The sequence below is a fragment of the Schistocerca gregaria genome, chromosome 2 (genome assembly GCF_023897955.1).
Source record: "Schistocerca gregaria isolate iqSchGreg1 chromosome 2, iqSchGreg1.2, whole genome shotgun sequence".
Taxonomy (NCBI): domain Eukaryota; kingdom Metazoa; phylum Arthropoda; class Insecta; order Orthoptera; family Acrididae; genus Schistocerca; species Schistocerca gregaria.
This window is the reverse complement of record NC_064921.1, coordinates 433283443-433309586: the sequence shown is the minus strand read 5'-3', so window position 1 is coordinate 433309586 and position 26144 is coordinate 433283443. Positions and strand designations below refer to the sequence as shown.

The 26144-nt window shown below is 44.1% G+C and overlaps 1 protein-coding gene across 1 annotated transcript in view; it reads right to left on the bottom strand.

The window, feature by feature from the left end:
* LOC126324819 (transcription initiation protein SPT3 homolog) overlaps positions 1–26144 on the bottom strand; it is an 86962-nt gene that overhangs the window by 52914 nt on the left and 7904 nt on the right. The gene's annotated exons all lie outside the window — the stretch shown is intronic.

Here is a 26144-nt window from a genome sequence, read left to right as displayed (position 1 = left end):
GACTAATGTAAGAGGGTAACCCCAAAAGTAAGGTGAAAAAAGAGGTCCATAAATTTCTCAACAGCATGACAGCGAGCTGGTACGATATGGACATACAAAAACTGCTACAGCGTCTACAAAAATGCATCAACAGAAATGGTGATTATGTCTAAGAATGACTAAATGTTCAAGCTGTAAACTGATGTAAACCATTGTAGAAATAAACAGGTCTATGTACTTATAAAAAATAGGAGACCTTACTTTTGGAATTACCCTCTTATGGTTGCTGAAAAGGTGGCAGCAACCTTCACAGCAGTTTCAAGGCAACAGCTGGAATGATAGCTATGCTGGTACTGTGAACAGTTGAAAACATGGGAAACTAAAGCAGTTATAATTCCTCAGGATAAGCAGCATATCTGTATGACTTAGGATTATGGGATTCTCTTGCGTGAAATACTCCGAAGATAAAATAGATTCTTCGAAATTCTAGAGTAGCGGAGATTATATATAGGGAGTGAAAGCGTATCCACAACAAGAAGAAACTATTCAGATTTCTACGAGAAACAGAACTGGCACCTTAGTGCAGAAAGTTAGAGTCCTGTAGGAGGGTTTGAGAATTTAGAAAAAGAAATGGCTAGTTTGAAGTTTGATATGGTGTGAAATAGTGAAGTGTGACAGGAAGATCAAAAAATAAAGCGGCAAAAAAATGCCTAATAATAAATAAGGGAATAGGAAAGTGAGTAAGTTCTTATGTACAGTATAGTGATAATATTACAGTAGCCAAGACAGATACAAAGCCAACATCTACCACATTAGTACAAGTTTAAATGTCTACTACATCTGCACCTGCAAAGAGACTTAAGGTATGTCTGATGAGATAGCAAAAATTATCCACACAGTTAACGGAGGTGAAAACCTAGTTGAGGTTGAGGATTGGAATTTGATAGTAGGTGAAGGTAGACAAGGAAAAATAGTAGGAAAACATGGACTTGGGAAAAGGAATGAAAGGGAAAGTCACCTTGTAGAATTTTGCACAGAACACAGTGAATCAGAAGGAAAGGTACATGCTTTGATGTGTGATACTATCGCTGATTCTGAACAAAAAAAAACTTTCTGTTGTCAAATGTTCTATTCTGAACAGCTTTTCAGAGATAGAAAACATTTAACACAACTTCTGCAGGTTTTTCAACAATGTAGGAAGAGGTATATGGCTTCCTATGTGGAGTTTCCATTCTTTGATTTTGTAGGTTTTTCTTTAATAACTCCAGTGGAAACTTGTTGCAGCACAAAATTAAACTACATTAAATTTGAAACTTCCTGGCATTTGTTAACTCTGAGAAAGCTTTTGACAATGTTGATTGAACTATGAGGTGCTACTCACAAAATCCGAGAATTTCATTGTAGCAGTAAAACCAGTAGCAGTATGACATTCCACTGTTAGATGTCATCTCGAGGTATACGTTTTAGCTACTGTGGCACAGAGTTGTGTCATCTTTGGTTCACGCAGTTGAGAGTTGTAGTGGTGTACGTCAGGATGTGTTTCAGTGCTTCTGCAAATTATGAAATGGATAATGTGAAAGAGTAACAGATTGGCATCAAATTCCATTTCAAGTTGAAGGAAACGGCAGCTGAAACCCTCCACATACTGACAGGGGTATTTGGTGAGTGTACTGAATCAAGCAAGAACATTTCACTGGTTCAAGAAAGGCTGAGAATCTACGAAAGGCAAACAAACATTCTGGCCCAGCATCGACATGCACAGCACTGGAAATGACCACGAAAGTGCACAATTTAATTCACAATGACTGAAGGCAGACAATTCATGATGTTTATAATGCACTTGGGCTGCCATACTATACATGTAACAAATTCTAGCCAATGAACTGAATGTGAGAAATTGCAGCGAAGTTTGTCCTTCACCTTCACAGCACTGATCAACAAAACCTCAGATTCACACATGCACTGAGCTGCAAAAAAGAATTCAAGACTCCAAAATTTGTATCTGGAGTAATAAAAGATGAAGCTTGGGTCTACAGTTATGAAATGAAGCAGCAACCATCAGAATGAAAAACATCATCTCCAAGGCTGCAAAACGGTCAAAAAGTTCAGTGACATGAAGCCAATGCTGATAATTTTTTCGAAGTTTGGGGATTAGTGCACAAGGAGTTTGTTCCACATGGTCGGGCTGTCAATGGGCAGCTTTTCTGCGAGGTTTTGAGGTGACTGAGGAACAATGTTCAGAGCAAACAGTAAGACCTGTCAAAAAGAAAGAGTGGTTGGTGCACCATGACAATGCACCCATACACACCTGGCACGTTGTGAAGGAATTCCTGGTCAAAAACAACATGGCAATGGCACCCACTCTCCCTCCTGCCCAACCTAACACTGTGAAACTTCTACCAGATCACCGAAGATGTAAACTGGTTTGAAAGGGTGTTGTTTTGTCCAAACTGAAGACATCCAAGTAGAATTGCAATGGGTCCTGAACACTCTTCACCCTATGGACTTCCAGGAGTACTTTCAAACATGGGAAAAATGCTGGAATTGTTGCACACATGCCCAAGGACATTATGATGTAAATATAGTTTTCTAACTTTTACAATGAAAGTCTTTGTTATTATGGGTTGCACCTCTTACACTCTTTGAAATTCTGAAGGTAGCAGGAATAAAATACAGGGGGCAAAATGCTATTTACAACCTGTACAAAAAACAGACTGCAGTTATAAGAATCTAAGGGCATAGAAGGGAAGCTATGGTTGAGAAGGGAGTGACACAGGGTTGTAGCCAACCCCCAATGCGATTCAACATGTACACTAAGCAAGCAGTCAAGGAAAGGAACAAAAAAGTTGGTGGAGGGCTTAAACTTCACCGACATGAAATAATAAGGTTTGCTGATGACAACAACTCTGCAGAGACAGCAATGGACTTGGGAGAGAAGCTGAACAGAATGGATAATGTCTTGAAAAAGAGTATATAAGATGAATATCAACAAAGTCAAAATAAGAGTAATGGAATACACTCAAATTAAATCAAGTAATACTGACAAGTAGTTTAAGGAATGAGATACTAACAGCAGTAGATGTGTTTTTCTATTTGAGCAGTAAAATAAGTAACGATCACTGAAGTAGATAGGTTGTAAACTGTAGACTGAAAATGGAAAGAAAAGCATTTCTGAAGAAGAGAAATTTGTTAACTTCTAATACAAATTTAAGTGCTAGCAAGTCTTTTCTGAAAGTGATGCCATGGATGGAAGGGAAACCATGCACAACAGACAGTTTAGGTGAGAAAAGAATACAAGCTTTTTGAAAGTTAGTTGGTTTATAAGAGGGGGGAAGGGACCAAACTGCTTGGTCATCAGTCCCTTGTTCTGAATAAAACAATGGCACAAGGGGCAGAATAAAAGAAATGAGATGTACAACACAAAACTGAAAGAAAGGAAAACCACAAGAATGAAGGAAAGGTAACAAACACTAAAAGGAACAAAAGAGGACAAGAAAACAACAGACACACAAGAAACAGTTAGAAGAAGTATACATTGCAGACAGTTATTTCCTGCGTTGTCTGTATCCTGACAGCCACAACTTAAAGAGGAGTTTGAAGAAGCACTGGCTCACTACATACCGAGTTCAGAATATAGACAAACTCCACTTGACACTATTATATTCACTATGGTTCTTGTAATATCCCCTGTAGCCGTGAAGGCAGGAGTCCGCACTGCCGGGAAGCAGGCACGCAGAAAGCAAGTGTAAAGCTTAACAATTGCCATAGCTCAGTCAGGTGGTGGAAAAACTGCCACATTGCCTCTGGAGGATAATGTGATCATGACGCTGGGAAGGCATGGAACATTCAATGACGCAGTTCATGCCTCAGGGTCACCTGCTGCCACTGACTTATTTCCTGAGCAGTCTATATCTATTGTGTCTAAGGGTCCGACAAGATCTAGGTCCTCAGCGGAGGCCAAAATCCCCACCCCATCCTCAGACGTAGAGCTTGTAGGTAGCAGTAATGTGGGTGCCACCACAATTCCCTTGGTCTTCAGGGTCTTCTTTTTTGGTTTCTCTCGCTGCTCCTTGGGTTTCTCTGGCTAGGAGGGCTTCACTGGTTCGGTATCAGGGACTGAGGATGACTATGAAGCCCTATGACCAGCTGCTTTTGGGCGCTTCAGCCACTGGCGGGTATCTTCTTTCTCACTAGCAGAAAACTGGAAAGAGAGTGGCCCAAAGGACCCCTTCCTGGCGTCCCCAATGGTTGGACAGGAGGGGTGGAGGGGTGCTCTCCGCAGCTGACAGCTGACCCAGATGGGAGGTGGGGTACATGGAGTATTGGGATGCGAAGGACATTCACAATCTCGACATGTGACACTGGAAATACAGCAGGACGACATATGGCCGACCTTCCAGCACTTAAAGCACCACTTCGGGAGAGGGATATATGGCTCAACATCACAACGGTAGACTATCACCTTGACCTTCTAATGTGTCACTGTCAAAGGCTAAGATGAAGGCATTGGTGGCAACCTGGTTATCCCTCAGACCCCTATGGACACGCCAGAAAAAATGAACACCTCGGTGCTCTAAGTTCACACGGCTTCTTGTCAGACCACAAAAGAAGATCCTGTGGGATATAACACCCTGGACCATATTACACTCTTATGCAGCGTGATTGTAACTGAAACATCCCCAGCGTGCCACAAGTGAGTAATGCCTGTGACTGGGCAGAGAATGCTGTTTTTATCCAGACTGACCCTGGTTGCATTTTGGACAAGCCCTCCACCTCCCCAAACTTGTCTTCTAAATGCTCAACAAAAAAATTGAGACTTCATTGAAACAAAGGAGTCCCCACCAGCCCTCACACATACGAGGTACTGGGGCGAGTAAGGTTCACTGCCATCCTTAGCCTGGCGTTCCTCCCATGGTGTGGTCAGGGAGAGGAATGATTTAGGGTTGTACTACCTTGTGTTGCACCGAGACTCCGAATGCTTGGAGACTGCTTGTGCGTGATAACCAGCAAGTGATGACTTGGTACACTTCACTTCATAGCGTGTCACCCACCATGATGCCACCCACTCTGACCATGGGCTCTCCCCACAGGCGCCACTCAGCCGCAGCAAACGCCACCTAGCAGGATAGCCATTGCCATGAGTACCAATGCCCAGGGTGACGGGCATCTACTGCTTGGCATATGTGGGAAGTTAACAGCGCAGGCATCAGTAGAGCAATCCCTGTGTGGTCAGGGAGCTACAACCAACAGGATACAAGGCAGCCTGACCACAATGGACCGGCTACTGTGCTTGATATCAGGTGCAACCAAGCAAACAGGTCCATTATTGTTGTCAGCACAGACAACGGTAATGCACAGTGGATGGAGGAAAACGCGCCGAGGAGGGTGACCTCGCCCAACAGCTGGCAAATGAGCGGAGGTGCAGATCTACATTGACAAAGGATGCAAGAGGTCTCAGTGCATGATGAACACGATGTACCAAGTAAAGCACCCTTTCGCAATTGGCTCACTCTTCAGGAAAATTTGGAAAAATGGAGGTCAAACCCAACAGGGGACCATCACATAAAGGCTGAAACATTTGAGACTCCTTTTAGTCACCTCTCACGACAGGCAGCAATACCTTGGGCGTATTCTAACCCTCGGACCTGCAGAGGGTCTTTTTTTAATGTGGTGCTACAGAAGAATGCTGAAGATGACATAAATGGATCAAATAACTGAGGGAAAAAGAAATTTATTGCAGAACCTGACTAATAGAAAGATTTGATTGATAGGATACAACACATTCTGAGACAGCAAGAAGCCATCAATTATTGGGAGGAAGGGTGGAGCGTTACCAAGAAACAAATACAGTAAGTATGGATATAGGTCCTATTAGTTATTCGGTGATGAAGAGGCTCAGACAGGATAGTGTAACATGAAAAGTTGCACCTTTGAGCAAATGGCCACAACAGCAACTTAGAGATACCAAAGTCTTCCTCTTGAAAGGCCTAAATTCGAGAGTAATTCAGATTTGAAAGAATACTTGTTGAAGAATTCATTTTATCATAACAGAATGTGGACATGTATATTGTTACTGAATAACTGAGATGTCCCACTTAGTGGGCATAAATATAAGTTATTTTTTTATTGTCAGAGGTAACATATTGATTTTCAAGTGTTCAGATATTACTAAGATGAATGTCTCATAGTGCATGTGAAAATATTAATTCTGATGCCTTGTCGTATTAAATACATTACTGAATGTCATGTATTGTGATGTATCAGTTGTGCGAGTTGGTTGGTTGGGTGTGGGATTGAAGGGACCAGACTGCTAAGGTCATCGGTCCCTTGTTCCACGATAAAATCACACGAAATAAAAACTGTCAGTCGTTAAAAATGGAGAACTGAGACAAGGGACGACACAATACAAGAAAGACATACAAACACCAGACAAACGGAACTAAAATCACACCGAGTGTGAAGGTGGTTGGCCGACCATGAAAATAAGGAAAAGCCAACCACCAAATGACATTAAAACCCACAGTTTAAAACCACAGGCCAAAGGCCCAAGTCAATACAGGAAATAAAAGGACAAACACTCAAATCATACGATAAAAACCCCCTGCCCGAATAAAACTCAACACGAGGTCCGCCATAGCAACGTCATCACATAAAAGGGCAGGGAGGGTATCAGGCAGCGCAAACGTCTGCCTGAGTCCTGTTAAAAGCGGGCAGTCCACCAAAATGTGGACCACCGTCAGAGCTGCCCCGCAGCGACATAGCGGTGGGTCCTCCCGGCGCAACAAATGGCCGTGCGTCAGCCACGTGTGGCCAACGCGCAGCCGGCAGAGGACAACAGAGTCCTTCCGAGAGACCCGCATGGAGGAGCGCCACACACCGGTCGTCTCCTTCACCGCCCGAAGTTTGTTGGGCGTGGGCAGGGTGCGCCACTCGTCACCCCAGGCACCAAGCACTTTCTGGCGCAAAAGCAACAGGAGATCACACTCCATAAGGCCGAGTTGCAGAGCCAGTGAACTCACTGCCTGTTTAACCAGCGTGTCAACCCGCTCATTGCCCGGGATGCCGACATGACCTGGGGTCCAAACAAAGACCACGGAGCGGCCGCAATGGGCAAGAGCATGGAGCGACTCGTGAATGGCCATCACCAGACGGGAACGAGGAAAGCACTGGTCAAGAGCTCGTAAACCACTCAGGGAGTCACTACAGATGACAAAGGACTCACCTGAGCGGGAGCGGATATACTCTAGGGCGCGATAGATGGCAACCAACTCGGCAGTGTATACACTGTTCCCGGGTGCCAGCGACCGTTGCTCACAATGATCCTCTAGAGTAAGAGCGTAACCAGTGCGACCAGAGACCATCGAACCGTCGGTATAGGCCACGGCAGATCCGGGAAACTCGGCAAGGAGAGAAACAAAGCGGCGGCGGAGGGCCGGAGGAGGGACCGAGTCTTTCGGACCCTGTGCCAAATCCAGCCGAATGCATGGTCGGCGCACACACCAAGGGGGCAGACGGAGATTGGCCCGGAAAACAGGCGGGAGAGGAAAAAACTCAATCCCACACAGTAGAGCCCGGATGCGAACTGCGATCGTACACCCTGACCGGGGCCGCCTGTCTGGAAGATGGACGATCGAGTGCGGGAACAGGAGACGGTAGTTGGGATGCCCTGGCAAGCTACAAACGTGGGCAGCATAAGCGGCCAGAAGTCGGTCGCGCCAGATCCGCAATGGAGGAACACCAGCCTCCACAAGTAAGCTGTCAACAGGGCTTGTCCGAAACGCTCCTGTGGCGAGTCGGATCCCGCAGTGATGGATGGGATCCAGCAATTGCAACGCTGATGGCGATGCCGAACCATAAGCCACACACCCATAATCAAGGCGGGACTGGATCAACGCTTGATACAGCCGGAGAAGGGTGGACCGATCGACACCCCATCCGGTGTGGCTAAGGCAACGGAGAGCGTTTAAATGCCGCCAGCATGTTTGTTTAAGCTGCCTAATATGAGGCAGCCAAGTCAACCGGGCATCAAATACCAGTCCCAAGAACCGATGCGTCTCTACCACAGCAAGAGGTTCACCGTCAAGGTAAAGGCGTGGCTCAGGGTGAACCGTGCGACGCCGGCAGAAATGCATAACGCCAGTCTTAGCGGCCGAAAACTGGAAGCCGTGCGCTACAGCCCACGACTGCGCCTTGCGGATAGTGCCCTGCAGCTGGCGCTCAGCAACTGCAATGCCAGCGGAGCTGTAGTAGAGGCAGAAGTCGTCTGCATACAACGAAGCTGCGACGGACGATCCCACCGCCTCAGCGAGCCCATTGATCGCAATTAAAAACAGGGAGACACTGAGGACAGACCCCTGTGGGACCCCGTTCTCCTGGACCCGGGAGGAACTATGGGACGCAGCAACTTGCACGCGGAAGGAACGAGACGACAGAAAATTCTGAATAAAAATCGGGAGCGGGCCCCTAAGACCCCACCCATGAAGTGTGGCCAGGATGTGATATCGCCAAGTCGTATCGTACGCCTTCCGCATGTCGAAGACGACGGCAACCAGATGTTGGCGGCGTGCAAAGGCTGTACGGACGGCAGACTCTAGGGAGACCAGATTATCGACGGCAGAGCGGCCTTTACGCAACCCACCCTGAGACGGAGCCAGAAGGCCTCGAGACTCGAGGAGCCAACTAAACCTCTGGCTCACCATACGTTCTAGCAACTTGCAAAGAACGTTGGTGAGGCTTATGGGGCGGTAGCTGTCCACCTCCAGCGGGTTCTTGCCAGGTTTCAACACGGGGAGGACGATGCTTTCTCGCCATTGAGACGGGAACACGCCCTCAACCCAGATGCGGTTGAAAACATCTAGGAGGCGTCGCTGGCAATTCACAGAGAGGTGTTTCAGCATCTGGCTGTGGATGCGGTCTGGCCCAGGAGCCGTATCAGGGCAAGCAGATAGTGCACTCTGGAATTCCCAGTCGCTGAAAGGAGCATTGTACGACTCCGCGTGGCGCGTGTGAAAGGAAAGCCTCCAACTTTCCAACCGCTCTTTCCGGGAGCGGAAGACCAGTGGGTAATTCGTAGGTGCGGAACACTGAGCAAAATGCGCTGCTAACCGGTCCGCAATCGTGTCAGAGTCAGTACACACCACTCCATTCAGCGAAAGCCCAGGGACAGAGACAGGAGGCCGATAGCCATGGAGTCGCCTAATCTTAGCCCAAACCTGCGATGCATAGGTACGGACGCCAATGATGGAAACATACCGTTGCCAGCACTCCTGCTTCCGTTGGCGAATAAGGCGTCGGGCACGGGCACGGAGCTGTTTAAAAACGATGAGGTTCTCCAAGGACAGGTGCCGCTTATGGCGTTGAAGAGCCCGCCGGCGATCTCTAATCGCCTCTGCGATCTCGGGCGCCCACCAAGGCACAGTCCTCCGCCGAGGGGACCCGGATGAACAGGGAATCGCAGATGCCGCCGCAGAAACGATGCCGGTGGTGACCGACTGAACCATTGCGTCAATGGTGTCAGGGGAAGGAGGTGCGATAGTGGCGAGAGAGGAGAACAAGCCCCAATCAGCCTTATTCAGAGCCCATCTGGAGGGGCGTTCAGAAGAGTGACGCTGTGGTAGTGACAGAAAGATGGGGAAATGGTCACTACCACACAAGTCGTCATGGACACTCCAGTGGATGGATGGTGAAAGTCCGGGGCTGCAGATAGAAAGGTCGATGGCCGAAAATGTGCCATGGACTACGCTGAAATGTGTCGGCTCTCCCGTGTTTAAGAGGCAGAGGTCAAGCTGCGAGAGAAGAGTCTCGACATCTCTACCCCAGCCAGTAATCGCGGCACTACCCCACAGGGGGTTATGGGTGTTAAAGTCGCCCAGTAACACAAAAGGAGGAGGCAGTCGTGCTATCAATGCAGCCAACACATGACGCGAGACATCACCATCTGGCGGAAGATACAAATTGCAGACAGTAATAGGCTGAGGCGTCCACATCCTTACAGCGACAGCCTCTAAAGGTGTGTGAAGAGGTACACATTCGCTGTAGACGCAGACTCCACCAGATACCCTCTCATAAGCTGCCCGGTTCTTGTAATAACCCCAATACCCACGTAGGGCAGGGGTCCGCATTGCCGGAAACCAAGTTTCCTGTAGGGCAATGCAGAGGAAAGGGTGACTGCTGATGAGTTGGCGAAGCTCAGCAAGGTGGTGGAAAAAAGCGCTGCAGTTCCACTGGAGTATCGCTTTGTCCATGTCCGAAAAAGGCGTGAAGGGGCCGAGGAGGCAGATCATGCCACTGGGTCACCTGCTGCCACCGATGGAGGACCAGTACAATCTGCTTCCATGTTGTCTGAGGGTCCGGCGAGATCCAGGTCCTCAGCGGATGCCCGGATCTCCACCTTATCCTCGGACGCAGAGCCTGTAGGGAGCAGTGGGGTGGATGCCACCGCGTGGTCCTTGGCCTTAGAGGTCTTCTTCTTCGTCTTGTCTCTCTGGTCCTTGGGTTTCATTGGCTGGGAGGGCTCCAGCGAGTTAGTCTCCGGGACGGAGGAGGAGCGGGAAGCCCTGCGATCAGCCGCTGGTCTGCTTTTCTTCCATTGGCTGTCACCCTTCCCAGAGGCGGAAACCTGGGAAGGAAGGGACCCAAGGGACCCTTTCCGTGCTATTCGAGCCGGGGAAGTTTGAGGCTTCCCCAGCTTAGAAGTGGGGACTGATGTCCCCGATGGTTGGGGGGTTGCTGCTCCTGAGGCAGGTAGTGCAGGAGCAGCAGGGAGTGAAGTGCCCCCCACCATCAAGGGGGCAGTTGTAGCATTCCGGCTCTGAGAGGTGGCAGTCTAAGGGAGAGCTAATGGGGCCATAACAGTAGTAGCCGCGGCGTAAGAGGCAGTCATTCGAACAGGATGGAGGCGTTCGAACTTCTGCCTGGCCTCAGTGTATGTCAGGCGGTCCAGGGTCTTATACTCCATGATTTTGCGCTCTTTCTGGGAGATCCTGCAGTCCGGCGAGCAAGGCGAGTGGTGCTCTCCGCAGTTTACAGAGATGGGAGGCAGAGCACATGGAGTATTGGGATGCGATGGGCGTCCACAATCTCGACATGTGAGGCTGGAAGTACAGCGGGAAGACATATGCCCGAACTTCCAGCACTTAAAGCACCGCATCGGGGGAGGGATATATGGCTTGACGTCACAACGATAGACCATCACCTTGACCTTCTCAGGTAAGGTATCACCCTCGAAGGCCAAGATGAAGGCACCGGTGGCAACCTGCTTATCCCTTGGACCACGATGTATGCGCCGGACAAAGTGAACACCTCGCCGCTCTAAATTGGCGCGAAGCTTGTCATCGGACTGCAATAGAAGGTCCCGATGGAATATTATGCCCTGGACCATATTAAGACTCTTATGGGGCGTGATTGTAACCGGAACATCCCCCAGCTTGTTACAATCGAGTAACCGGCGGGACTGGGCGGAGGACGCCGTTTTTGTCAAAACCGAGCCCGAGCGCATTTTGGACAAGCCCTCCACCTCCCTGAACTTGTCCTCTAAGTGCTCGACGAAGAACTGAGGCTTCATGGATGTAAAGGATTCACCATCAGCTGTCGTACACACCAGGTAGCGGGGCGAGTATGGTTCGCTGGCATCCTTAGTCTTTCGTTACTCCCATGGTGTAGCTAGGGAGGGGAACGATTTGGGGTCATATGTAGTTGCGTTGTATTGAGCCCTGGAACGCTTAGAGACTGGCGGCCAGCCGCCAGCAAGAGATGATGTACCACGCTTCATTGCGGGTCATCCGCCCTGATGCCACCTACTCCGACCAAGGGCCCTCCCCACGGGCGCCACCCAGGATCAGCAACGACCACCTGGCAGGATGGCCATTGCCGGGAGTCCCAATGCCCCAAGGAGATAGGCATCTACTCCTTGGCATACGTGAGGAGTTAACGGCGCTGGCATCAGCAGAGCGATCCCTGTGTAGTCAGGGGGCTACAACCAACAGGGTACATGGCGGCCCCACCACAACGGACTGGCTACCGTGCTGCATTTCAGGTGATGTAGTCCAATATCGTCATTGGCGCATAAAGCGACACAGCATAGCAGACTGCAATAAACTGCACCCAAGAACAAATCCACGCCCAAGAGATGGTAGGTGAGCGGGACTGCTAAGCGATGACGACAAACCTGGCTAGAGATGGTAATGCATGATGGACACATCGCTCCTTGTAAGGCGCCCTTCCCCAATCGGCTCGCTCTTCGGAAAATTTAGAAGGATGGAGGTCAAACCCGTTAGGGGACCATCTCACAAGGCCAAAACGTTTGAGACTCCTTTTAGTCGCCTCTTACGACAGGCAGGAATACCGTGTCGGGGGGGGGGGGGGGGGGGGGGGGGGGGGGGGGGGGGGGGGGGGTTGTGCGAGTATTAGCAACCATACACCATGTGCGTAAATATTATTCTAGCAACTCTAATGCAATCAGGATAAATGGAACTTGCAATAAAATAAAATGGAATTAAGTATGTTCATTCCATTGCAGATCATGTTGTAACAGGACCAGGAATCAAAATTCAGTGTTAGTTTTTATAGGTTACTCATTTACTGTCACAAGTGGTTGAGAGGGATGAGTGTTTTGTATGTGGTGAAAATTCATAGAAACAGTATTTGTAATCGTGATTGTTACTATATAGTTTCCAGCCCAGTTTCAGAGTCATTCCATAGTAAACTTCACAGCCTTCTATACTGCTGCTGTGTTGGTACCTTTGAGGAAGTTCTGTGAGCATCTACATACAGGAAGAATATCAGATGTCCCAGCACTTTGTCCTGGGTCACACCTTGCTCAGCTTTTTGGGTCAGAAATTGCCCAGCTGTTTAACTTCTACATTGATTCACAGTAACTAAATTGAGTTCCTTGTCTGTGTACATCAGACTGACATTCTGTAAGTATTGCTTAGGATAGATGCAATCTTTTTTTTTCTTAAATGAAATTTTAATTAAATCCAGACCTTTAGCTACTTACAGGCATTGATATCTTTTTTAAGTCCTCTGAAACCATACTATTCAACTTTTATCAGTAATATATTATGAGCCACTGTGTCAAAAACCTTTGATAGATCTATTAATATGCCACCAGTGGTTTGCTTTGTATCCAAATGATTTACGAGGTGCAACCAGAAAATAAGTTCTGATAAAGAGAACAAAAACATTACTAAGTAAGAAATATTTATTGGAATATTTACATAGATTCACTGGCTGCTTCTAAATGTAGTCATCACCATTGCAGATGAGTTCATTGTAACAGCTCATCATCAATTTTACACCCATGTCGTAGAAGTCTGAAACCGTATGAAGCCATTATGTCACTTCAGTCTGCACCTCACTGTCATTGTGGAAACTTTTTCCTGCCAGAAAATGCTTCATGAAATTGAAGAGACGAAAGTAACTTGGGGCAGGTTGGGGCTGTAGAGGGAATGGTCTAAGATCTCGCACCCAAACTGAATCAACACATTTTCATGCACAAGTGTAATGCCTCTTATGAACATCCCACTTCTCTCCTTATAGATCGCCCTCATCAGATTGTTGAACCACTATTCTGCCAATACATTGATTTTTTTTTCTTTTTTCTAGCATGGCATGTGACACCTATGTTTCTTCCTCACTGACCATGGTCAAGAAACTCTTCTTTCTCTGCGTACCGCTGTAGGAATGTCAATGTGGCACCCGGACATTTGATTTGTCTTCATCCATCATCAGTTGCCTTGGCACCCATCTTGCACACACTTTGTGAAAACCAGGTCAGTGGGGGAGAATTTCGTGCAACAGCGAGCAAGACGTGGGCGAATTGACATGACAGTTCTGAAATTGTGAAGTGTTGTTTCTGCAGAATTGCTTGGCGTACACTTTCCATCAATTCTCATGTCACCAGGGACAGTCTACTACAACAGTCGATGTCATGAATATCGGTTCACTCTTCAGCAAATTGTCTGCACCATCATCTGACCATATTGTTGCTTTTTATGTCTTGTCCACATATGTGGTGCAACTGGCGATTGATCTCTGCTAGAGATTGCTTCTGAAAACGCAAAACTCAGATAACAAAACAAACCTTGCAGTTGGCGGGAGACAATATCAGAACAGCCACTTTATCCTAGCACTCTGTGGTAACCACACTGCTGTCACAAGACAAACTACACTGAATTACTCCCACATACCTACTCTTTACTCCTGCATACACATTTCAATCTGACTACTATGCCACCTCTGGAGGCGAGCAGAACTTACTTTCTGGATGCACCTCATACAACCGCATTAATGCATTCGATTACGCCTTTTTGTGAGTTTTATTTAGTTCATTCAATACTGACTGGCTCTCCACCTATAACTCTTTCAGTCTGCTGTGGATGTAGACATATACACGAAGATAGACTATACTACTGTCTACTGCCACCAGGTGATGGTGTTGCTTACCACAGGTGGCATACTGAAGCAGCCCTTGTTCCACCTTGCAAATATGCTGGTGGACATCAATAAGACAATGTATAAGCAGAAACTTGGGCAATGACGGGCAATGCGATTTCTCTGGAGGGAAGGAGTGACTGCTTTAGACATCCACAAGAGGTTATTAGCCATATGTGGAGAAACAGCATCAAGTTGCAGGTCCATGTTTTGTTGGATATCAGTGTTCCAGTGGTAGGATCTGTTGCCAGAAAATGCAGAAGCCCTGGGTATCGAGCAACTGTACACAAACCAAACAATGCCCTGCGTGTCAATGACTTTGATAATAGGGCATAGGCAAAGCACATTTGATGAAGGCAACACGTTCATCAAGGGAACTCTCCATACAATCATCCACGACAATTTGAAAGTGGTGACAGTGTGTGCACAATGGATGCTCCATTCCCTCACCACTACCCAGAAAAAGAAGCATGTGGACATAAGCCAACAGTTGGTGCAACACTACACTGCAGATTCAGCAGAGTTCCTTGAGTGCCTGGTCACAATTGAGGAGTCATGGTTCACCCACAATCCCCAGAAAAGGAACGCCATTCTATGTAATGGAAGCGTACTGGGAGGCCTAGTCCCAAGAGGTTGCAGAGAAACATATGGCAACTGTATTCTGGGATCAAGAAGGGACATTGCTGGTGGAGTGGCTCCCTCCCAACACAATCCTCAACAGTGACCAGTACTGCACACCACTGTTCCAGCCCTACCAATGCATTGAACAATGCCACCACGGAAAATGGGGCCATAGGGTTCTAGTCAAAAATGACAATGAGCAACCATATGTCAGTCACCAGACCACTGCCACCTTGAATGAACTAGAATTTAATGTGTAGCCACATTCTTCACATTCACTGGATCTGGTTCCTAGCTATTACACCCTATTCAATGCAATGAAATGGGTCATGCAGGGTAAGAAATTCACTACCAATAATAAACTTCATGCAGCTGTCCATAAGTGGCACTGGAATACCCTGCAAATATTGAAACTGCCACAGTGAGGGCAAAATTGCATTGACACTAGGAGGAAATACCTGCAACATAATCTGTTTTCATTTGTTCAGCACATGGTTACCATGAACACAAAAAAATTTACTGCCAATCATTTTTAATGCCCCAAGTACTTGTCTAAAACTATGTTAAATAGGATGAAACTGGTAGACCAATAATTAGTATCAGGTCTCCTCGTTTCTTTTTTTGAAAACATGAATTATTTTTTAGATTTTCAGAGACACTGTAACGTACCTCCACGAAAGAAAAGTCAGAGGTGAGGCAGTGGTTCATAAATAGTATGCCCGCATTTCTTGATGACAGTTGCTGTTGGAATATTGTCAATGCCAACTATATAATAATTTTTTTAATCCTCAGAGCTTTTACATCATCATCTTTACTGCCTGTACCAATGGATATTGACTCCGTGTATGTGCAAAGTTTCTGGTCTACTGGTTGACTTTTGTTTATCGGTTATTTTTTAACCAATTCTTTGGCTACACCTGTACATTTTCTTTTTTTAAATTGGTCACAATGGTTTCAGGAGTAGTTATCATTTCATTGTTGTTTCATTTCTATTTTTGTGTGCAATTAAGAAAAATCTTTAATTTTATCGGTTGATTACACATTAATCATGATCTACACGTTCTTTTAAAGTGCTGTTCTCAGCAGTTTAAAGGAAAGACAAAGTATTGAGTAGAATAATTTATTAAACTGCTAAAGGGACACGGAAGGGACAAGAAGCTGGATCAGTATGAACAATATCAGAATCACTCACTATGAGGTAGGATGCTAATGTAAAGTAATGTATCGCCAACTGGTTAAGTAGCCAATGAAAGATCAGTGGAAAAGGTGTTTCATAACAAAGTGGGAAAGCAAGTGTCAAATTCTAACAACATGAAGATAAAATGCACATCATGTTCACAGGAAGGCTGCTTACTATTACAAACAATTTATACTGGAACCACCACACGGAAGATGGTGTGGGGAAGGCAAGTCAAAGACTGCATTTTGTTGGCAGTACACTTCTGTAGATACAACAGACCTACTACAGAGACTGCCTGCACTATACTTGTCCAATCTCTTCAGGAGCACAGCTGCACTGCACAGTATTCTTAACATAAAGGACTGACAGAGGACACCAGAAGAGTTCAAAGAAAGGCATCTCATTTTATATTACCATAGAATAGGGGAGAAAATGTCTTGGTTATAATATATGTGAAATCAGGCTTTCGCTACAAACTTTGTTACAACAAATTGTTTCTTGTCATGTCACATTTGCTGTCTCCAGTAAAACAAATTACCACCTTTCAAGTAAAGCTAGACCTCAAGCTGGGCTACAGATCAGTCTGTCATTACACTCATTCTAAAAAGATCTTGTTGTACCACATTTGTCAGTTTAGTCATCTCCCAACTGGTCAGTCTTTGAAACCGACCTAGGCCTGAAGTTATGCTGCAACACACTCAGTTTTACCACAACCTTCACTTCGAGCAAGTAATAAAACAGTGGCATTATTGTGAATCAACATAGAAAGAAGGATCCTTTATTGTAGGATTATATGATAGCGGAACAATCACTGGTAGCAGTTACTTCTGTAAAATATCTGGGAGTATGCGTGCGGAACGATTTGAAGTGGAATGATCATATAAAATTAATTGTTGGTAAGGCGGGTACCAGGTTGAGATTCATTGGGAGAGTCCTTAGAAAATGTAGTCCAACAAAGGAGGTGGCTTACAAAACACTCATTCGTCCTATACCCGAGCATTGCTCATCAGTGTGGGATCCATTGCGAAGTTAAAGACCATTTGCTATCAGTAATTGCTGTTCCACTGGTAGAATTTGGAGCTTTAATAACTGTATTTCATTTGACAGAAATGTTCTGCGTTAGGCTGCTTTTGCAATTTCTTAATCCCATACTGACAAGCTACATGTTTGATAGATACTATATACTTGTGGCATATTGTGTGAAGTGGCTTGCTGTGCAATGATGTAGATTTAACAAGTCTCATTACAATTTTGTTATATGCATTAGTAGTATATGTTTCAGGTTCCAGTCACAGTTTTTGGTGCCAATGCCAGGTAGTCAGATCATCATTTAATGAAAATACTTATGAAACACACTGTATTGACAATGAAGCCCTGCAGCACAACATCTGCTTTCAAACACTGAAGCTGTAAGAGAGAGAAACAAAATTATGGTGGGCTGAATCACTTTGTCTCTTCTTTAATGATGTCTGGTGTAATCATGTGTCTCAGATTTCAAGGACATCTGAATGTGAATTTGCACAAATCAACAGTGTTTATGTTCATACAATTGACAGTAATGGAGTTCCACTTGTAGCAGACTCAACATATCATTGGAGTTTACCTTCCTTCATAGTGAAATAAACCTAACATTTCTCAAAATATTATTTTAATTTAACAAATTACTTTTTTCCCTTTGATATGGACATTTTATTTTAGCATGAGTGGAAACTGTGGATGCTACCATGGGGGAATGCAGTGGGGAGGACTTCGGGGAGGTTCCCGAGGCCCCCTCCTGTAACTGCAAAATATGCAGCAGGAATAGATAACAGAGGAGCAGGAAAGGAAGATCTGCACCCTTCTGGATCACACGGATGAAGCTAGGAGAGAGATAGTGAGGATGAAGCACGACTGTTGAGAGGGTTGGTTGGGAACCAGCAGTTGTAGCAAGGCTAGTAGGAGGAGGATGCGGTCAGATTCATTGTGTGTGCCAGTAATAGGTTCCTGTTGCCGGGTTTGATGGGAGTGAAGCCTCAAGATGGTGCAGAAGTAGGAAATGTGCAGCAACTGCTGCCTATGTGTAGGTAGGCTATACAGTGGAACTTCGATTTTACATTTTCCATGATTCTACACCATGAATTCGTAGCCCCCTGCGAACAATCAAGATCAGTGCTAAAAATTTTACATTTCTTCCTAGGAAGGTTTACTTTGATTATTAGTTTACTCAACATCTCACTTGACTTTGTTCCATTTTCTTCCTACTGACATCTGATGTGACCAATCAAGATATAAGTAAGTGGCTCAAAAGACAGATGGTTCACACCACAGATGGTGGCAGAATTAAGGGGATATTTTAGGCCATTGTGGAGAGGGGAGATGTGAGAGAGGAAACGCTGATGTAATCCACATACCAACACAACTTACAACATTTAGGTTCACCTCGCATTTATGATACAACTGTTGCTAGGTTGCAGTGGTAATGCAAAACAAGATAGTCGACGCAAAGTGTTCTTTACCAGCCAATACGAGACAAACCAGCCTCACCCAACACCTTCTCTTGTGCTACTTACAACTCAGTCTCATCTTTTTGCATGTATTTCTGATGTACTTTTATTCAGCAACAACCTCAATCATCAACCTTTTAAACTCAGACACTGTCTCCAAGAATATAGTTGGTCATAACCAAGGAAATGTCACCCATTTCTGGCTAGTTTACTCTTATCACCTGGTGACTACTTAAGTTACCCAACAGCCAGTGCAGCCATCACACCACACCAACACATGTAAAATGAGCTAACCTACTGGAAGTGAGGAAAGGCAGAGTGGCCCTTCAGCTGTGGGAGTGCAGGCAGGGTTGAAAGCATTTTTTGAAGTTCTGAAAGCATACTTTTTGTTCAGATAATGTACTATGTTGGAGATGTCACACGGAAACAGAACAAGGGTTTTGCGATAGCAAATTTTAAACACTTTGTTGTTCAAATCTGACATGATACAGATGTAATAACTATATACACTACTCGTGTAGAACCTTGCACCACTCACACCATACACTGTAGATCATAAAGATCGGCAGCAGTGGTAGAGGCCATGAAACTAAACTGTAGCACCTGACTTCTAATAAATTTGTAACATCAACTGGGGGAGTAAATTCATTTTTTCACATATCTGTCTCTTTCATCAAGCCTAAAATGTTACTTTAACGGTGGTGAGCATGTGAAGTGTGCTCATAAGAAAAGCATTAAACAATAACAGCAATGGTTACAAACTAAGGCACTCAGCAGGTGTGCGCATTTATACTTATGGTTTAACCACTTAGCTGCTGCGATTTTTTTGGTTTAATTCGGCATGTTCATCAGTTTTTGCATTTTTCTGGGTGAGCACAAAGGATGGTCTCAAAAAAATCTGAACATATAAATTGTCAAACGAAAAAGCCAGTCCAAGTTGCAAATATTTTATTTTTAATTTGATGACTAGTTTCAGGCCCAGACTCTCTTTCAAATCAACACAACAAAGTCGAAAATGGCATTTCTGAAGAAATCAAAAAAATGTTACCTGTATGCACTGTAATGTACATTACACATTTTTCAACATCTTCAGAAATGCCATTTTCAACTTTGTTGTGTTGATTTGAAAATGAGTCTTGGCCCAAAGCTAGTCATCAAATGAAAAATAAGATATTTGCAACTTGTACTGGTTTTTGTTCTATTGATTAACAGAAGTTGCTTCCTAGTTACACCACCATGCTAGAAGTTTGTATAATTTGTAGTCATGCCATGTCGGCAAACAGCTCAATTACAATTCAATTTTTTGATGAGTTTTTCCTTGCTGTTACACATTTGCGATTTTATTTAGAACTGATGAAGTTCATTACCACAAATTATCATACAAACTTTGTATTCAACTTAATTTCCTTAACTTAGACGGATTTTATACAAAGTATTGGAGAGGATTGTGGTTTTTGATCCTGTATGCCAATTACATGCATTTTTGCTCACATTTTGCGAGATTTTAACATTTTCCTCAATTTTATTCTGTAACTTCCCCAATGAGAGAATCTCTGTTCTCATAAACCAACACCTTCAACCATTACACAGAACCTATCCTCCTGTATAAGGGATATCAACCATTTCCTCCACCGCCTCTCCACCAATCCTGTCCCTTTACCACACGGTGCCCTGCTCGTCACTCCTGATGCCACCTCCCTTTACAGTAACATCCCTAATGTCCATGGCTTTACCGTTACTGAACACTACCTTTCCCAGTGCCCGACGAATTCCAAACCAACAACATCCTTCCTAGTTGCCACGACCAACTATATCCTCACCCATGATTACTTCTCCTTTGAAGACATTAGCTACAAACAAATCCAAGGTACAGCTATAGGCAACAGCATGGCACCAACCTATTCATGAGCCATCTAGATGAATCCTTCCTAAACTAACAGAATCCTATGCTCCTAAACTGGTTCACATTCATTGATGACATCTGTGCAATGTGGATTGAGGGTGAGAACAACGTATCCACATTCCTCCACAATGTCAACAACTTCTCCCCCATTTGCTTACTCAACCTAAAAAGCCACCTTCCTAGATGTTAACCTCCACCTCAAAGATGGTTACATCAGTACCTTTGTCCATATCAAACCTACTAACCACCAGTAATACCTCCACTTCAACAGCTGCCACCCATTCCATACCAAGCAGTCCCTTCCATACAGCCTAGCCACTTGTGGCTATTGCGTCTATAGTGATGAGTGGTTCCTCTTTAAATATATCGAGGGTCTCACTGAAGCCTTCACACACCATAAATATCCTTCCAACCTTGTTCAAAAACAAATCTCCTGTTCATTATCCTTCCAGTCTCCCTCCACCTCCCGAAGTTCCACTGTCCGGCTACAGAGGAGCATTCACCTTGTAACTCGATACCACCGAAGACTAGAGCAACTGAATTACATTCTCCACCAGGGTTTCGACTGCTTCTCGTCATGCCCTGAAATGAGAAATGTCTTTTCCAAAATCCTTCCCACCTCTCCCACAATAGTATTCTGCCGTCCACTGAAACTACTCAATATACTTGTCCATCCCTACACAACACCTGTAAATAACACGAATGTGAGATTATGGTCACTGGGATGCAGTCATGGTAGAGGTGTAGGGCCTCAAAGGAGAAGCTACAGGAAGAGTATCAGGTAATCAACATTTTCAAGCCAAATGCTGGCCTGGATCAGGTGAGTGAGGATTTAGGACCTTTGTGTAAGGATTTCACAGAATATGATCAAATAGTGATAGTGACAGCTCTGATAGGGACAGGGAGTACAACATAGGTGGTGGCCTGAGTAAGATAGTTTCCGCTAATCGGTAGCACCAAAGTGAGTATGTTTGATCTGCTCTGGTGGCACGATCAGTCTTGTCTCTGTAGTGCTGAGCAGTGAGCCAGTGCAGAGCTGGAGACTGCTGACCAAGTGCACACTGCACTGGTACCACTGGGGAATGTTGGGAGATGGGCTCACATTAGACATGGTCCTCAACTCAACAGGACTGCAAAAGGGAAGTCTGTGGAGAGAGTAAAGCAGGTGGGTGTGGGGCCACATGTGGCCAAAAACCTGTTGTCACTGGACCAGGTTCTTTTTAAAAAAAAGAAAAAATCATGACAATTGGCTACCTAGAATGTATGTGAGGCAATTTTGGGATTTCTTCAAATTGTATAACAAGACAGAATGTTCACTACAGAAACTTGCTCAGAATTTCCTTATCTTTGTCAAAATGGGTAGTCTTAAAAATTAAGGACACCAGCTTCAAGCTGATTTACAGTCTGAACAACACAGTGGTATGCATTATAGAGGACTGGTGTACATACAATACACAATTTAAACATAATATAAAAGAATTTTTGGTGGACGACTTCTATCCATCGATGAATTTCTCAACAAGTGCAGTGGACCATTTTAATGAAACTTTATTATACTTTAATTTTTGACAATACTTGGTTGTAATAGCCAAATAACTAGCTACTGTGCAAATGATGGATTTAATGAAAGCTGATGTAAGTATTAAACCTGTAAATATTAGAAGTTTAATTGTAATTATGTACATAATCTTACTGTTTATTGATTGAGAATCATTAAAATTAATGAAACTTAAGTTTTTCTAATTTCATTTTTGTAATGTGTTTATCTGACATGTTCCACACCCAGGAGGATCTTCTCTTTTGTCCGTCTATGGAATGAATAATTAATCCAATCTAATGAATTACAGTATATAGTGCTGTTATCCTATGAATGTGAAAGTTGCTACTGTCCAACTGCCTTAAAGGGCATGGGATCATGTATTTATATCAGAGGTGGTACACATTTTAAAGTTAGGGATGATCTGATCACAATTCATGTAGATAAACATTTTGAATTGACAGCCACTAACTGAAAGCTCATTCTGTGAGAGTAGTGCTCACCTACTGGTAATGTGGACACTTTCTTAACTGAATTAACTGACGTCCAGGAAAGAGCCTCAGTCTTGAAAATGAACATAATATATGGAGATATGAAAGTGTTGAGAATGAAATTGGTAATAACTTCAAAAATATTCTGAACACTTTTGGCATGTCACAAAATGAAAATACCGCCACTAGGGCATCAAAAAATTCAGCAACAATCTTAGATCACGTAATTTCACAGACATAGGCAGGGAAAACTGTAAAGTATTTATAAAAGAACTTGGCCTTTCTTATCATTACTATCAAATATTAAAGCTAAAAGCAGGCTTGGTAAAACCCGGGGAAACTGCAGGCCTACAAAAAAGATCTTATCAGAATGCAAAATGCTTAACTTCTCTAGGGCACCGACAACTTTAAGGAACTGTAAATGGAAAAGAATGTAGACACCAAGTTCTCTAAATTCTGCAAATTGTTTAAATTAATTTTTCAAAAAACATTCTCAAAAGTTGCCACTTCATCAGTAGCAGATAAGGAAAAATAGATGGACAACTGCAGGCATTGGGAGGACCTCCCAGGCAAATTTTTCAGTTATTTATAAAAGTGCTAAACGAATCCACAGTTTCTAAATTACTATCACTGATTTAGAAAGTGTAGCATACAGGAGGGCACTGCATGTTAAAAAAAGTTACAAAATAATATGTAATGCAGAGAATAAAAGCCAAGTAGTATGGAGTGTCATAAAACATGAAACTGGAAAAGACAGACAAGTATAACAATATGAAAATCAAAGATGTGTGTAGAGTAATAGAAAATCCTCAGAAATTTGGAAATTTTATAAATGCCTATTTCAGTGGTATTCTAGAGAAGTTGCAACAAAATCTACCTAAAAACATGTAGCACTCATGATGAATTACAAAACAGCTGGCATAGTGATGATGATTCCCACAACAGGGCCTGAAGTCAAGAAGAAATTACAAAATAAGAAGTCAGCAGGTATAGATGAGAATCAGACACTAATCTGTAGACATGTATAGACAGTACACAAGCCCATTAACAAACATAGTATATGGATCATATAGTTCAGATGTTTTTTTCAGAATTCTAAAAGCATGCACAAGTTATACCCTCAGTAAAACAAAGGCCATGCAAGCATTATTTAAAACTACAGGCAAGTTTCCCTATTATCTGCACTCTAAAAAAATAACTGGATGATTCATGAAAGACATGCTAAGAGTTACGAAGTAAGTGTAATCCTGAATGAGATTTTCACTCTGCAGCTGAGTGTGTGCTTATATGAAAGTTCTTGGCAGATTAAAACTGTGTGCCGGACTGAGACTAACTCAGGACCTTTGCCTTTTGCGGGCAAGTGCTCTGCCAACTGAGCTACCCAAGCACGACTTACGCCCCGGCCTCACAGCATTACTTCTGCCAGTACCTCGAGTTCGAGTCTTGGTCTGGCACACAGTTTTAATCTGCCAGTAAGTTTCAAGTGTAATGTTTTTAATGAGGCACAGTTTGGTTTCCAAAGTGGATGAAGCAAATCTGGCCATAAAGTTAACAGAATGGTACTTTAAATTCCTGATAACAATGATGATGTTGCAGGCATATTTTTAGACATGTCCAGGACTTCTGACATTGTTGACTATTAAATATTACTGGACCAGCTAGCACTAGGTGTAAGAGGAACAGCAAATTAGTGGTTTCAGTCTTACCTGGGAAACAGAGCACAAAAGGTAGAGATAGTTGATATGCCTGCTGATAATAGTATTTTAGGAAAACAGTTGTCAGATAAGAAACACACAAACACAGGCATCCATCTGGGTAGCGTTTTGGGCCAAATTCTGTCTGTTCACCTGTGACTTTTCCAGTAGGATAAGACACAGAGAAAAAGTTATTTTTGGTGAGTGAGTGAGTGAGTGTCACACGCGCATGCACGTAGTCTATACCTCCCCCCCCCCCCCCCCCTCCCCCCAAGGCAAGTCTTTCAGCTCCCAGTATTGGAATGACTCCTTGCCCTCTACCTTAAAACCCACATCCTTTTGTCTTTCCCTCTTCTTCCCTCTTTCCTGATGAAGCAACCATTGGTTGCGAAAGCTTGAATTTTGTGTGTATGTTTGTGCTTGTTTCTGTGTCTATCAACCTGGCAGTGCTTCCATTTGGTAAGTCACATCATCTTTGTTTTTAGATATATCTCAGAATATACATATTCATAGAATATGTAAGTAAGCTTTTATGAGGATATAACTGGTAGTCAGCCATTATGGTGACAAATCCTATCTCTCTTAAAGGACATTTTCTATACAACATTAGTTGCATTACAAATGTTTATTTGGCAGTTCCACATTTACACTACATGAAGTTATGTCAAAAGAAATCAAGAATTGTCACTGCCTAACATCTGACAGCAGCAACATACACGACAACCCGTATACTACGTATAGAACGGATTCCATATCCGGTTGTTTAACTGACATGCATGTCAGTGCTAAAGAGGTACATAAAATGGCACTGATGAGTTATAAACCCAAAAACCAATTTTGACACAAACATTAGTATCAGAGTTCATGCTGCATGAAATAAGTCCTTTAATGAATATTTTCAAGCTGCGGAGCACAAAGAATTCAAGATTTTTAAATCTTGTATCATTGTGAGAGGATCCCTGAATGAAGACGTAAACCAAATCACACTGAAAATGGTTCCTTTCCCCAAAATTTTACTTTTTCATGTCTGGCTCTGCTATAATGAGGGCTCATGGCAGTCAGCACTGAGACGTTACACAACAGATGTTTGATGCTAAGAATTTGATGGCAGCTTGTGATCCTCGCCAAGACAAATTTCATTGTTTCTGCTATAATCTGAGGTAGAATCTCCATGGAATAGGTATATGAACAGATGCTCAACATCCAAAACAGGAACCCCACTTTGTCGAATTGACCCCAATGTGAAAACTGCACTGTGTGACATTCCAACCCATAGGATCAAAGTACACTAATCGTCAGAATAAGAGCTAAACTCAGAAGGACAAGGCAGATTGTGATGGAAGCAGGTAGATAGTATCACTCATACAGAATGATTACACTTTCACCTCTGAAAGACTAACATTTATTGCGCTACATGGTCACAAAATGTACATGTTACTATGGTGTCCGAGCCCTCGTGGCTGTGAATACAAGTGTCCAGACATCACAGCATGGAGTTCTACAGGTCTTGGATGTAGTCCTATGATACTGCATCCCATGCTGCTTGCACCTGAATGCACATTTCTCATGTATCAGAGGGTGGAAGTGGAGTCCCGATGAAATGTTCAATGGCACCCCACACTATCAATCGGGCAGAGACAGGGTGAAGCAGCTGCCCATGGCACAGTGTCCAAAGCTGCAATGCGTGCATGGGAGGTTGCTGCATTATGATAACAAGCTTTGTCCTGTTGAAATCAGGTGTAGAAATTTTCTTTCCACCCTGCCTGCGCCTATATCTGCCTCAACCACTAAAGCAGCTCAACCTGCTGCAATGGAGACACAGA